The sequence below is a fragment of the Rattus norvegicus genome, chromosome 8 (assembly GCF_021556685.1).
Source record: "Rattus norvegicus strain SHRSP/BbbUtx chromosome 8, alternate assembly SHRSP_T2T, whole genome shotgun sequence".
Taxonomy (NCBI): Eukaryota; Metazoa; Chordata; class Mammalia; order Rodentia; family Muridae; genus Rattus; species Rattus norvegicus.
Window position 1 is genome coordinate 131,285,441 of NC_141541.1, and position 15,518 is coordinate 131,300,958.

General features: G+C 40.2%; 1 protein-coding gene across 1 annotated transcript in view; it reads left to right on the forward strand.

Moving 5' to 3' along the window:
- Ccr3 (C-C motif chemokine receptor 3) overlaps positions 1-15,518 on the forward strand; it is a 107,069-nt gene that overhangs the window by 27,864 nt on the left and 63,687 nt on the right. The window lies entirely within an intron of this gene.

Consider the following 15,518-nt stretch of genomic DNA (forward strand, 5'->3'; position numbering starts at 1 on the left):
GGAAGGAGGATTTCTGTGAGATACAGGACAACCTGGTCTACATAGTGAGTTCCAGGACAGCCATACAGAAATCACACACACACACACACACACACACACACACACACACACACACACAAACACTGGATATTTTCAGGGTTATGTGGCTGTAGACTCCCCTTCTCTTCTTGATACTTTTGGTTTATGTATGCACTGGTCAAACATGGTCATGTGAGTATAAAGCCCAGCACCTTCCAACACCTCTTGGGGTCTTGGGGCCAATCTGTCAAATGAGAATACTGTCCACTTTGTCTGATGGCAGAAGCATGAGGTGGAGGAGTACATGAAGAACATCAGAAGGCTCAACAATAAAGAGGCCAGAAATACACACTGGGAAAAATACAGAATCATTAACAAATGGTGCTATCCAAACTGAGTGACTGTATGTAGAAGAATGTAAGTAGATCCATACTTATCACCCTGAATAAAACTCAACTTCAAATATTTCAAAGACCTCAACATCAGGCCAGATATGTTGTGATAGAAAAGTGGGAAATGGGGGTTGGGGATTTAGCTCAGCGGTAGAGCACTTGCCTAGCAGGCACAAGGCCCTGGGTTCGATCCCCAGCTCCGGGAAAAAAAAAAAAAGAAAAGTGGGAAATGGGTTGAACTCATGGGCACAGGAAAAAAACTTTCTGAATGCAGGTGATAGCAGAGGCACTAAGAACAACAATTAGGAGAGAGACCTCACTGCCTGGTCAGGTGGGCACTCCTGAGGCTGCAGAGCAGAAGAGACCACCAACACTGCCCACCCCTGCCCACATCCCTGGCCCAAGAGGAAACTGTATCAGGCCTCTGGGTTCCCGTGGGGGAGGGCCCAGGAGCAGCAGGACCCCTGCGCCTGAGACACCGCCAGAACCTGAAGGAACAGACCAGATAAACAGTTCTCTGCACCCAAATCCCATGGGAGGGAGAGCTAAACCTTCAGAGAGGCAGACACGCCTGGGAAACCAGAAGAGACTGCACGCTGCACACATTACTGATTCCAGAGGAAAACACCAAACGCCATCTGGAACCCTGGTGCACTGAAGCTCCTGGAAACGGCGGCACAGATCTTCCTGGTTGCTGCCGCCACAGAGAGCTCGTGGGCAGCACCCCGCGAGCAAACTTGAGCCTTGGGACCACAGGTAAGACCAACTTTTCTGCTGCAAGTGACCTGCCTGGTGAACTCAAGACACAGGCCCACAGGAACAGCTGAAGACCTGTAGAGAGGAAAAACTACACGCCCGAAAGCAGAACACCCTGTCCCCATAACAGGCTGAAAGAAAACAGGAAAACAGGTCTATAGCACTCCTGACACACAGACTGATAGGACAATCTAGCCACTGTCAGAAATAGCAGAAAAAAGCAACACTAGAGATAATCTGATGGCGAGAGGCAAGCACAGGAACCCAAGCAACAGAAACCAAGACTACATGGCACCATCGGAGCCCAATTCTCCCATCAAAACAAACATGAAATATCCAAACACACCAGAAAAGCAAGATCTAGTTTCAAAATCATATTTGATCATGATGCTGGAGGACTTCAAGAAAGACGTGAAGAACTCCCTTAGAGAACAAGTAGAAGCCTACAGAGAGGAATCGGAAAAATCCCTGAAAGAATTCCAGGAAATCATAAATAAACAAGTAGAAGCCCATAGAGAGGAGTCACAAAAAATCCCTGAAAGAATTCCAGGAAATCATAAATAAACAAGTAGAAGCCCATGGAGAGGAGTCACAAAAATCCCTGAAAGAATTCCAGGAAAACAAAATCAAACAGCTGAAGGAATTAAAAATGGAAATAGAAGCAATCAAGAAAGAACACATGGAAACAACCCTGGATATAGAAAACCAAAAGAAGAGACAAGGAGCTGTAGATACAAGCTTCACCAACAGAATACAAGAGATGGAAGAGAGAATCTCAGGAGCAGAAGATTCCATAGAAATCATTGACTCAACTGTCAAAGATAATGTAAAGTGGAAAAAGCTACTGGTCCAAAACATACAGGAAATCCAGGACTCAATGAGAAGATCAAACCTAAGGATAATAGGTATAGAAGAGAGTGAAGACTCCCAGCTCAAAGGACCAGTAAATATCTTCAACAAAATCATAGAAGAAAACTTCCCTAACCTAAAAAAAGAGATACCCATAGGCATACAAGAAGCCTACAGAACTCCAAATAGATTGGACCAGAAAAGAAACACCTCCCGTCACATAATAGTCAAAACACCAAACGCACAAAATAAAGAAAGAATATTAAAAGCAGTAAGGGAAAAACGTCAAGTAACATATAAAGGCAGACCTATCAGAATCACACCAGACTTTTCTCCAGAAACTATGAAGGCCAGAAGATCCTGGACTGATGTCATACAGACCCTAAGAGAACACAAATGCCAGTCCAGATTACTGCATCCTGCAAAACTCTCAATTAACATAGATGGAGAAACCAAGATATTCCATGACAAAACCAAATTTACACAATATCTTTCTACAAATCCAGCACTACAAAGGATAATAAATGGTAAAGCCCAACATAAGGAGGCAAGCTATACCCTAGAAGAAGCAAGAAACTAATCGTCTTGGCAACAAAACAAAGAGAATGAAAGCACACAAACATAACCGCACATCCAAATATGAATATAACAGGAAGCAATAATCACTATTTCTTAATATGTCTCAACATCAATGGCCTCAACTCCACAATAAAAAGACATAGATTAACAAACTGGATACGCAACAAGGACCCTGCATTCTGCTGCCTACAGGAAACACACCTCAGAGACAAAGACAGACATTACCTCAGAGTGAAAGGCTGGAAAACAACTTTCCAAGCAAATGGCCGGAAGAAGCAAGCTGGAGTAGCCATTCTAATATCAAATAAAATCAATTTTCAACTAAAAGTCATCAAAAAAGATAAGGAAGGACACTTCATGTTCATCAAAGGATAAATCCACCAAGATGAACTCTCAATCCTAAATATCTGTGCTCCAAATACAAGGGCACCGACATACGTAAAAGAAACCTTACTAAAGCTCAAAACACACATTGCACCTCACACAATAATAGTAGGAGATTTCAACACCCCACTCTCATCAATGGACAGATCATGGAAACAGAAATTAAACAGAGACATAGACAGACTAAGAGAAGTCATGAGCCAAATGGACTTAACGGATATTTATAGAACATTCTATCCTAAAGCAAAAGGATATATCTTCTTCTCAGCTCCTCATGGTACTTTCTCCAAAATTGACCATATAATTGGTCAAAAAACGGGCCTCAACAGGTACAGAAAGATAGAAATAATCCCATGCGTGCTATCGGACCACCACGGCCTAAAACTGGTCTTCAATAACAATAAGGGAAGAATGCCCACATATACATGGAAATTGAACAACGCTCTACTCAATGATAACCTGGTCAAGGAAAAAATAAAGAAAGAAATTAAAAACTTTTTAGAATTTAATGAAAATGAAGGTACAACATACCCAAACTTATGGGACACAATGAAAGCTGTGCTAAGAGGAAAACTCATAGCGCTGAGTGCCTGCAGAAAGAAACAGGAAAGAGCATATGTCAGCAGCTTGACAGAACATCTAAAAGCTCTAGAACAAAAAGAAGCAAATACACCCAGGAGGAGTAGAAGGCAGGAAATAATCAAACTCAGAGCTGAAATCAACCAAGTAGAAACAAAAAGGACCACAGAAATAATCAACAGAACCAAAAGTTGGTTCTTTGAGAAAATCAACAAGATAGATAAACCCTTAGCCAGACTAACGAGAGGACACAGAGAGTGTGTCCAAATTAACAAAATCAGAAATGAAAAGGGAGACATAACTACAGATTCAGAGGAAATTCAAAAAATCATCAGATCTTACTATAAAAGCCTATATTCAACAAAACTTGAAAATCTGCACGAAATGGACAATTTCCTAGACAGATACCAGGTACCGAAGTTAAATCAGGAACAGATAAACCAGTTAAACAACCCCATAACTCCTAAGGAAATAGAAGCAGTCATTAAAGGTCTCCCAACCAAAAAGAGCCCAGGTCCAGACGGGTTTAGTGCAGAATTCTATCAGATCTTCATAGAAGACCTCATACCAATATTATGCAACCTATTCCACAAAATTGAAACAGATGGACCACTACCGAATTCCTTCTATGAAGCCACAATTACTCTTATACCTAAACCACACAAAGACCCTACAAAGAAAGAGAACTTCAGACCAATTTCCCTTATGAATATCGATGCAAAAATACTCAATAAAATTCTGGCAAACCGAATCCAAGAGCATATCAAAACAATCATCTACCATGATCAAGTAGGCTTCATCCCAGGCATGCAGGGATGGTTTAATATACGGAAAACCATCAACGTGATCCATTATATAAACAAACTGAAAGAACAAAACCACATGATCATTTCATTAGATGCTGAGAAAGCATTTGACAAAATTCAACACCCCTTCATGATAAAAGTCCTGGAAAGAATAGGAATTCAAGGCCCAGACCTAAACATAGTAAAAGCCGTATACACAAACCAGTAGCTAACATTAAACTAAATGTAGAGAAACTTGAAGCAATCCCACTAAAATCAGGGACTAGACAAGGCTGCCCACTCTCTCCCTACTTATTCAATATAGTTCTTGAAGTTCTAGCCAGAGCAATCAGACAACAAAAGGAGGTCAAGGGGATACAGATCGGAAAAGAAGAAGTCAAAATATCACTATTTGCAGATGATATGATAGTATATTTAAGTGATCCCAAAAGTTCCACCAGAGAACTACTAAAGATGATAAACAACTTCAGCAAAGTGGCTGGGTATAAAATTAACTCAAATAAATCAGTAGCCTTCCTCTACACAAAAGAGAAACAAGCCGAGAAAGAAATTAGGGAAATGACACCCTTCATAATAGACCCAAATAATATAAAATACCTCGGTGTGACTATAACCAAGCAAGTAAAAGATTTGTACAATAAGAACTTCAGAACATGGAAAGATCTCCCATGCTCATGGATTGGCAGGATTAATATAGTAAAAATGGCCATTTTACCAAAAGCGATTTACAGATTCAATGCAATCCCCATCAAAATACCAATCCAATTCTTCAAAGAGTTAGATAGAACAATTTGCAAATTCATCTGGAATAACAAAAAACCCAGGATAGCTAAAACTATCCTCAACAATAAAAGGACTTCAGGGGGAATCACTATCCCTGAACTCAAGCAGTATTACAGAGCAATAGTGATAAAAACTGCATGGTATTGGTACAGAGACAGACAGATAGACCAATGGAATAGAATTGAAGACCCAGAAATGAACCCACACACCTATGGTCACTTGATTTTTGACAAAGGAGCCAAAACCATCCAATGGAAAAAAGATAGCATTTTCAGCAAATGGTGCTGGTTCAACTGGAGGTCAACATGTAGAAGAATGCAGATCGATCCATGCTTATCACCCTGTACAAAGCTTAAGTCCAAGTGGATCAAGGACCTCCACATCAAACCAGACACACTCAAACTAATAGAAGAAAAACTAGGGAAGCATCTGGAACACATGGGCACTGGAAAAAATTTCCTGAACAAAACACCAATGGCTTATGCTCTAAGATCAAGAATCGACAAATGGGATCTCATAAAACTGCAAAGCTTCTGTAAGGCAAAGGACACTGTGGTTAGGACAAAACGGCAACCAACAGATTGGGAAAAGATCTTTACCAATCCTACAACTGATAGAGGCCTTATATCCAAAATATACAAAGAACTCAAGAAGTTAGACCGCAGGGAGACAAATAATCTTATTAAAAATTGGGGTTCACTAAAGACTATACATGGACTGACCCTGGACTCTGTCCCCATAGGTAGCAATGAATATCCTAGTAAGAGCACCAGTGGAAGGGGAAGCCCTGGGTCCTGCTAAGACTGAACCCCCAGTGAACTAGACTATGCGGGGAGGGTGGCAATGGGGGGAGGTTTGGGAGGGGAACACCCATAAGGAAGGGGAGGGGGGAGGGTGATGTTTGTCCGGAAACCGGGAAAGGGAATAACACTTGAAATGTATATAAGAAATACTCAAGTTAATTAAAAAAAAAACTTTAAAAAAATTTAAAAAAAAAATTGGGGTTCAGAGCTAAACAAAGAATTCACAGCTGAGGAATGCCGTATGGCTCAGAAACACCTAAAGAAATGTTCAACATCTTTAGTCATAAGGGAAATGCAAATCAAAAGAATCCTGAGATTTCACCTCACGCCAGTGAGAATGGCTAAGATCAAAAACTCAGGTGACAGCAAATGCTGGCGAGGATGTGGAGAAAGAGGAACACTCCTCCATTTTGGTGGGATTGCAGACTGGTACAACCATTCTGGAAATCAGTCTGGAGGTTCCTTAGAAAATTGGACATTGAACTGCCTGAGGATCCAGCTATACCTCTCTTGGGCATATACCCAAAAGATGCCCCAACATATAACAAAGGCACGTGCTCCACTATGTTCATCGCACCCTTATTTATAATAGCCAGAAGCTGGAAAGAACTCAGATACCCTTCAACAGAGGAATGGATACAGAAAATGTGGTACATCTACACAGTGGAATATTATTCAGCTATCAAAAACAATGACTTTATGAAATTCGTAGGCAAATGGTTGGAACTGGAAAATATCATCCTGAGTGAGCTAACCCAATCACAGAAAGACATACATGGTATGCACTCATTGATAAGTGGCTATTAGCCCAAATGCTTGAATTACCCTAGATGCCTAGAACAAATGAAACTCAAGACGGATGATCAAAATGTGAATGCTTCACTCCTTCTTTAAAAGGGGAGCAAGAATACCCTTGGCAGGGAAGAGAGAGGCAAAGATTAAAACAGAGACTGAAGGAACACCCATTCAGAGCCTGCCCCACATGTGGCCCATACATATACAGCCACCCAATTAGACAAGATGGATGAAGCAAAGAAGTGCAGATCGACAGGAGCCGGATGTAGATCGCTCCTGAGAGACACAGCCAAAATACAGCAAACACAGAGGCGAATGCCAGCAGCAAACCACTGAACTGAGAATAGGACCCCCGTTGAAGGAATTAGAGAAAGAAGTGGAAGAGCTTGAAGGGGCTCGAGACCCCATATGTACAACAATGCCAAGCAACCAGAGCTTCCACGGATTAAGCCACTACCTAAAGACTATACATGGACTGACCCTGGACTCTGACCTCATAGGTAGCAATGAATATCCTAGTAAGAGCACCAGTGGAAGGGGAAGCCCTGGGTCCTGCTAAGACTGAACCCCCAGTGAACTAGAGTGTTGGGGGGCGGGTGGCAATGGGGGGAGGGTGGGGAGAGGAACACCCATAAGGAAGGGGCGGGGGTAGGGGGATGTTTGCCCAGAAACCGGGAAAGGGAATAACACTCGAAATGTATATAAGAAATACTCAAGTTAATAAAAGAAAAATTAAAACAAAAATTACCAAAAAAAAGAACAACAATTAGTAAATAGGATTTCATCAAACTGAAAAGCTTCTCTAAACCAAAGGACACTGTTATTTTTGCACAGTATCAGGGTAGAAAATTGAAATTTTTGTTTTACTGATTACACATCCTACAGAGGCCTACTATCCAAAAATATATAAAGAACTCAAAATAAAGTCAAGGAAACAAATAACATGGTTTAAAAATAGGACACAGATGTAAACAGAGAATTCTCCAAAGGAGAAACTCAAGTGGCTGAGAAACACTTAAAGGGATATTTCTTTAGCCACCCTTAGCTATCAGGGAAATGCAAATCAAAGTACTTTGAGATTTCGTTTTACACTAGTCAGAGTGGCCAAGATCAAGAAAACAAATGATAATTCATGTTGCTGGGTACACGAGTAAGGCAAACTCTCATCCATGGCTGGGAGAAGGGCAAAATTTGTACAGTCACAATGGAAATCAGTGTGTATAGTGGTAAATATTAAAAAAAAATTACCAATCCATTCTATTGCTGTCTCCAGTGGGTCACATGGCATGTGCAGGGTATTTTCATCTTAATCAGCAAAGCGTGTCAACCAGACTAAGTTTCCAATTTCCCTCCTATGCTGTTGCCAGCTACTCTCTGGACCCTGTAGCAATCTAACTGCTATGGCTAGCCCCAAATTGCCACCAGCTACTCTCTGGCCCCAGCAGCAGTTGCCCTCTTCCGACTTTGTGCTGTGAACTCTGTTCAGTCCTAACATCTGTCCCCTGTGGTTATAGTCACAATTCCCAGGATCCCGGTAAAATCAAAACTCTAGAAGCTTGTAATTTATCAATCAGATTTATATCAGTAAATTCTCATCTCACAAAATGTTCACACAATAAACTCTGAACCAATTAATATTGATATAAACTGCCCACCTAGATAAGATAAATTGTCCTATAAAATCCATCCCTTATGAAATTGGGATGGATATTATTGATAATATTGATAACTACCTGTGGCCCTTTAAGTCCACACAGATCTGGGTCATCCTTTTCTGCCTCCATCTTGGTTCTTCTTTCCTTTCTCTCTCCCTTCCTCTCTCCAAAACTCTGTGCCTGCCTTACTTTTTTACTGCCCAATAACAGGTCTTGCCTTATCTTGTTCCTGCCCTTACCTGCATATGGACAACAATCTACAAGTGTGTAGGTTTCTCAGGAAGCTGGGAATCAACCCATCTCAAGATTCAGCTATACCACTCTTGAGCATATACCTAAAGCACTCTATATCATACTACAGAGACACTTGCTCAACCATGTTCATTACTGCTCTATTCATAATAGTAAGAAATAGAAGCAACTTATATATTCATCAACAGATAAATGGATAAAGAAAATGTGATAAATTTACACAATAGAATATTACTCAGCCATTAAAATGAAATTTTCAGACAGAATGAGCTAGGGAAAAATCATCTTGAATGAGGTAACATAGACACACAAAGACAAATATAGAAGGTATTCACTTATATGAGGATTTAGATGTTAAATCATTGATAATCAAGCTCCAATCCATATAATCACAGATGTATGTATAGAGTAAGGGACTATGGGGAAGGTATGGATTATCCTAGGAAAAGGAAATAGAATGGTTAACTATGGATGGCTGAGGGCTGGGCTGGAATGGGAGTATCAAATGTGGAGGGGAGTGGGAAGAGGGAATTGAAGGAGGGATATGGGAGTGAACATTGAAAACTAAGGGTCATTTAAGGGGTCATATAGAAACTTAATACAGAAGAAACCTGGTCAACACCTCCCTGCACCCAAATCCCATGGGAGGGAGAGCTAAACCTTCAGAGGGGCAGGCACGCCTGGGAAGCCAGAAGAGACTACACTCTGCCCACATTTCTGATCCAGAGGAAAACACCCATCACCATCTGGGACCCCGGTGCACGGGGGCCCAGGAAAAAGCTGCGCAGGCCCTCCTGGTTGCCACCCTCACAGAGAGCTCAAAAGCAGCCCCCCAGGAGCAACTTCAGCTGTGTGACGACAGGTAAGACCAACTTTTCTGCTCCAAGCGACCTGCCCGGTGGAGTCAGTACAAATGCCCACAGGAACAGCTGAAGACCAGTAGACAGGAAAGACTACACTCCTGAAAGCAGAACACTCTGTTCCCATAACTGTCTGAGAGAAAACAGGAAAACAGGTCTACAGCACTCCTGACACACAGGCCTATAGGACGGTATAGCCACTGTCAGAAATAGCAGAACAAAGTAACACCAGAGACAACATGATGGCAAAAGGCAAGCACAGGAAACCAAGCAACAGAAACCAAGACTACATGGCATCATCAGAGCCACCAAGCAAACACTGAATATCCAAACACACCAGAAAAGCAAGATATAGATTTAAAATCACATTTGATCATGATGACAGAGGACTTCAAGAAAGACATGAAGAACTCCCTTAGAGAAATGCAGGAAAACATAAATAAACAAGTAGTAGCCTATAGAGAGGAATCACAAAAATCCCTGAAAGAATTCCAGGAAAACACAATCAAACAGGTGAAGGAATTAAAAATGAAAATAGAAGCAATAAAGAAAGCACAAAGGGAAATGATCATGGATATAGAAAACCAAAGGAAGAGAAAAGGAGCCGTAGATACAAGAATCACCAACAGACTACAAGAGAAGAAGAGAGAATCTCAGGAGCAGAAGATTCCATAGAAATCATCAACACGACGGTCAAAGACAATGGAAAATGGAAAAAGCTACTGGTCCAAAACACACAGGAAATTCAGGACTCAGTGAGAAGAATAAACCTAAGGATAATAGGTATAGAAGAGAGTGAAGACTCCCAGCTCCAGTAAATATCTTCAACAAAATCATAGAAGAAAACTTCCCTAACCTAAAGAAAGATATGCCGATAAACATAAAAGAAGCCTACAGAACTCAAAATAGATTGGACCAGAAAAGAAACTCCTCCTGTGCAAAGATTAAAACAGAGGCAGAAGGAACACCTATTCAGAGCCTGCCCCACATGTGACCCATACATATACAGCCACATGTTTAGACAAGATGGATGAAACAAAGACGTGCAGGCCAACAGGAACCGGACATAGATCTCTCCTGAGAGACACAGCCAGAATACAGCAAATACATAGGAGAATGCCAGAAGCAAACCACTGAACTGAGAATGGGACCCCCATTGAAGGAATCAGAGAAAGGACTGGGAGAGCTTGAAGGGGCTCGAGACCCCATATGAACAACAATGCCAAGCAACCAGAGCTTCCAGGGACTAATCCACTACCCAAAGACTATACATGGACTGACCCTGGACTCTAACCTCATAGGTAGCAATGAATAGCCTAGTAAGATCACCAGTGGAAGGGGAAGCCCTTGGTCCTGCTAAGACTGAACCCCCCAGTGAACATGATTATTGGGGGCAGGGCAGTAATGGGGGGAGGATGGGAAGGGCAACACCCATATAGAAGGGGAGGTGGAGGGGTTAGGGGGATGTTGGCCCGGACTCTGGGAAAGGGAATAACAATCGAAATGTAAATAAGAAATACTCAAGTTAATAAAAAAAAAGAAATAACCTTTTTATAGATCAAAATTATGTATATTGTTTGTGTAATAAAATATATGCTTTTTAAGTTAAAAAAAAAGAAACTCCTCCCGTCACATAATAGTCAAAACACCAAATGCACAAAACAAAGAAAGAATATTAAAAGCAGTAAGGGAAAAAGGTCAAGTAACATATAAAAGACCTATCAGAATCACACCAGATTTCTCACCAGAGACTATGAAAGCCAGAAGATCCTGGACAGATGTCATACAGACCCTAAGAGAACACAAATGCTAGCCCAGGTTACTGTATCCAGCAAAACTCTCAATTAACATAGATAGAGAAATCAAGATATTCCATGACAAAACCAAATTTATACAATATCTTTCTACAAATCCAGCCCTACAAAATAATAAATGGTAAAGGATAATAAATGGTAAAGCCCAACATAAGGAGGCAAGCTACACCCTAGAAAAAGCAAGAAACTAATCGTCTTGGCAACAAAAGAAAAAGAAGAAAAGCACAGAAACATAATCTCACATCCAAATACGAATATAACAGGAAGCAAAAATCACTATTCCTTAATATCTCTCAACATCAATGGACTCAACTCTCCAATAAAAAGACATAGATTAACAAACTGGATACTCAATGAGGACCCTGCATTCTGCTGCCTACAGGAAACACACCTCAGAGACAAAGACAGACACTACCTCAGAGTGAAAGGTTGGAAAACAACTTTCCGAGCAAATGGTCTGAAGAAGAAAGCTGGAGTAGCCATTCTAATATCGAATAAAATCGATTTTCAATGAAAAGTCACCAAAAAAGATAAGGAAGGACACTTCATATTCATCAAAGGAAAAATTCACCAAGATGAATTCTCAATCCTAAATATCTATGCTCCAAATACAAGGGCACCTATATACGTAAAAGAAAGCTTTCTAAATCTGAAAGCACACATTACACCTCACACAATAATAGTAGGAGATTTCAACACCCCACTCTCATCAATGGACAGATCATGGAAACAGAAATTAAACAGAGACAGAGACAGACTAAGAGAAGTCATGAACAAAATGGGTTTAACAGATATTTATAGAACATTCTATCCTAAAACAAAAGGATATACTTTCTTCTCACCACCTCATGGTACTTTCTCCAAAATTGACCATATAATTGGTCATAAAACAGGCCTTAACAGATACAGAAAGAGAGAAATAATCCCATGCATCCTATCAGACCACCACAGGCTAAAGCTGGTCTTCAATAACAATAAGGAAAGAATGCCCATATATATATATATATATATATATATATATATATATATATATATATATATATATATATATGTTGAATAATGCTCTACTCAATGATAACCTGGTCAAGGAAAAAATAAAGAAAGAAATTAAAGACTTCTCAGAATTTAATGAAAATTAAGGTACAACATACCCAAACCTAGGGACACACCGAAAGCTATGCTAAGAGGAAAAGTCATAGCTCTGAGTGCCTGCAGAAAGAAACAGGAGAGAGCATATATCAGCAGCTTGACAGCACAACTAAAAGCTCTAGAACAAAAAGAAGCAAATACACCCAGGAGGAGTAGAAGGCAGGAAATAATCAAACTCAGAGCTGAAATTAACCAAGTAGAAACAAAAAGGATTATACAAAGAATCAACAGAACCAAAAGCTGGTTCTTTGAGAAAATCAACAAGATAGATAAACCCTTAGACTAATGAGAGGACACAGAGAGTGTGTCCAAATTAACAAAATCAGAAATGAAAAGGGAGACATGACAACAGAGCCAGAGGAAATTCAAAAAATCATCAGATCCTACTACAGAAGCCTATATTCAACAAAACTTGAAAATCTGGAGGAAATGGACAATTTCCTAGACAGTCACCAGGTACCAAAGTTAAATCAGGAAGAAATAAACCATTTAAACAACCCCATAACTCCTAACGAAATAGAAGCAGTCATTAAAGTTCTCCCAACCAAAGAGAGCCCAGGTACAGATGGGTTCAGTGCAGAATTCTTTCAGACCTTCATATAAGACCTCATACCAATACTATCCAAACTATTCCACAAAATTGTAATAGATGGAACGCTACCAAATTCCTTCTATGAAGCCACGATTATTCTTATACCTAAACCACACAAAGACCCAACAAAGAAAGAGAACTTCAGTTGAATTTCCCTTATGAATATCGACACAAAGATACTCAATAAAACTCCTGCAAACCGAATCTAAGAGCACATCAAAACAATCATCCATCACGATCAAGTAGGCTTCATTCCAGCGATGCAGGGATGGTTTAATATAGAGAAAATCATCAGTGTAATCCACTATATGAACAAACTGAAAGATAAAAACCACATGATCATTTCATTAGATGCTGAGAAAGCAATTGACAAAATTCAACACCCCTTCATGATAAAAGTACTGGAAAGGGGGTTGGGTTGGTAGCTCAGTGGTAGAGCGCTTGCCTAGGAAGCCCAAGGCCCTGGGTTCGGTCCCCAGCTCCGGAAAAAAAAAGAACAAAAAAAAAAGTACTGTAAAGAACAGGAATTCAAGGCCCATACCTAAACATAGTAAAAGCCATATACAGCAAACCAGTAGCTAACATTAAAATAAATGGAGAGAAACTTGAAGCAATCCCACTAAAATCAGGGACTAGACAAGGCTGCCCACTCTCTCCCTATTTATTCAATATAGACCTCGAAGTCCTACCCAGAGCAATCAGACAACAAAAGGAGATCAAAGGGGTACAGATTGGAAAGGAAGAAGTCAAAATATCACTATTTGATTGTATACTTAAGTGATCCCAAAAGTTCCACCAGAGAACTACTAAACCTGATAAACACCTTCAGCAAAATATCTGGGTATAAAACTAAATCTAATAAATCAGTAGCCTTCCTCTACACAAAAGAGAAACAAGCTGAGAAAGAAATTAGGGAAACGACACCCTTCATAATAGTTCCAAATAATATAAAATACCTCAGTGTGACTTTAACCAAGCAAGTGAAAGATCTGTACGATAAGAACTTCAAGCCTCTGAAAAAGAAATTAAAGAAGATCTCAGAAGATGGAAAGATCTTCCATGCTCATGGATTGGCAGGATTAATATAGTAAAAATGGCCATTTTACCAAAAGCTTTCTACAGATTCAATGCTATCATCATCAAAATTCCAACCCAATTCTTCATAGAGCTAGACAGAACGATTTGCAAATTCATCTGGAATAACAAAAACCCAGGATAGCTAAAACTATCCTCAACAATAAGAAGACTTCCAGAGGAATCATTATCCCTGAACTCAAGCAGTATTACAGAGCAATAGTGATGAAAACTGTATGGTATTGTTATAGAGACAGACAGATAGACCAGTGGAATAGAATTGAAGACCTAGAAATGAACCAACACACACCTATGGTCACTTGATTTTTGACAAAGGAGCCAAAACCATGCAATGGAAAAAAGATAGCATTTTCAGCAAATGGTGCTGGTTCAACTGGAGGTCAGCATGTAGAAGAATGCAGATCGATCCATGCTTATCACCCTGTACAAAGCTTAAGTCCAAGTGGATCAAGGACCTCCACATCAAACCAGATACACTCAAAGTAATAGAAGAAAAAGTGGGGAAGCATCTTGAACACATGGGCACTGGAGAAAATTTCCTGAACAAAACACCAATGGCTTATGCTCTAAGATCAAGAATCGACAAATGGGATCTCATAAAACTGCAAAGCTTCTGTAAGGCAAAGGACACTGTGGTTAGGACAAAAAGGCAACCAACAGATTGGGAAAAGATCTTTACCAATCCTACAACAGATAGAGGGCCTATATCCAACATATACAAAGAACTCATGAAGTTAGACTGTAGGGAGACAAATAACCCTATTAAAAATGAGGTTCAGAGCTGAGGAATGCTGTATGGCTGAGAAACCCCTAAAGAAATGTTCAACATCTTTAGTCATCAGGGAAATGCAAATCAAAACAACCCTGAGATTTCACCTCACACCAGTGAGAATGGCTGAGATCAAAAACTCAGGTGACAGCAGATGCTGGTGAGAATATGGAGAAAGAGAAATTCTCCTCCATTGTTGGTGGGATTGCAGACTGGTACAACCATTCTGGAAATCAGTCTGGAGGTTCCTCAGAAAATTGGACATTGAACTACCTGAGGACCCAGCTATACCTCTCTTCGGCATATACCCAAAAGATGCCCCAACATATAACAAAGGCACATGCTCCACTATGTTCATAGCAGCCTTATTTATAATACCCAGAAGCTGGAAAGAACCCAGATACCCTTCAACAGAAGAATGGATACAGAAAATGTGGTACATCTACACAATGGAATATTATTCATCTATCAAAATCAACGACTTTATATAATTCATAGGCAAATGGATGGAACTGGAAAATATCATCCTGAGTGAGGTAACCCAATCACAGAAAAACACACATGGTATGCACTCATTGATAAGTGGAT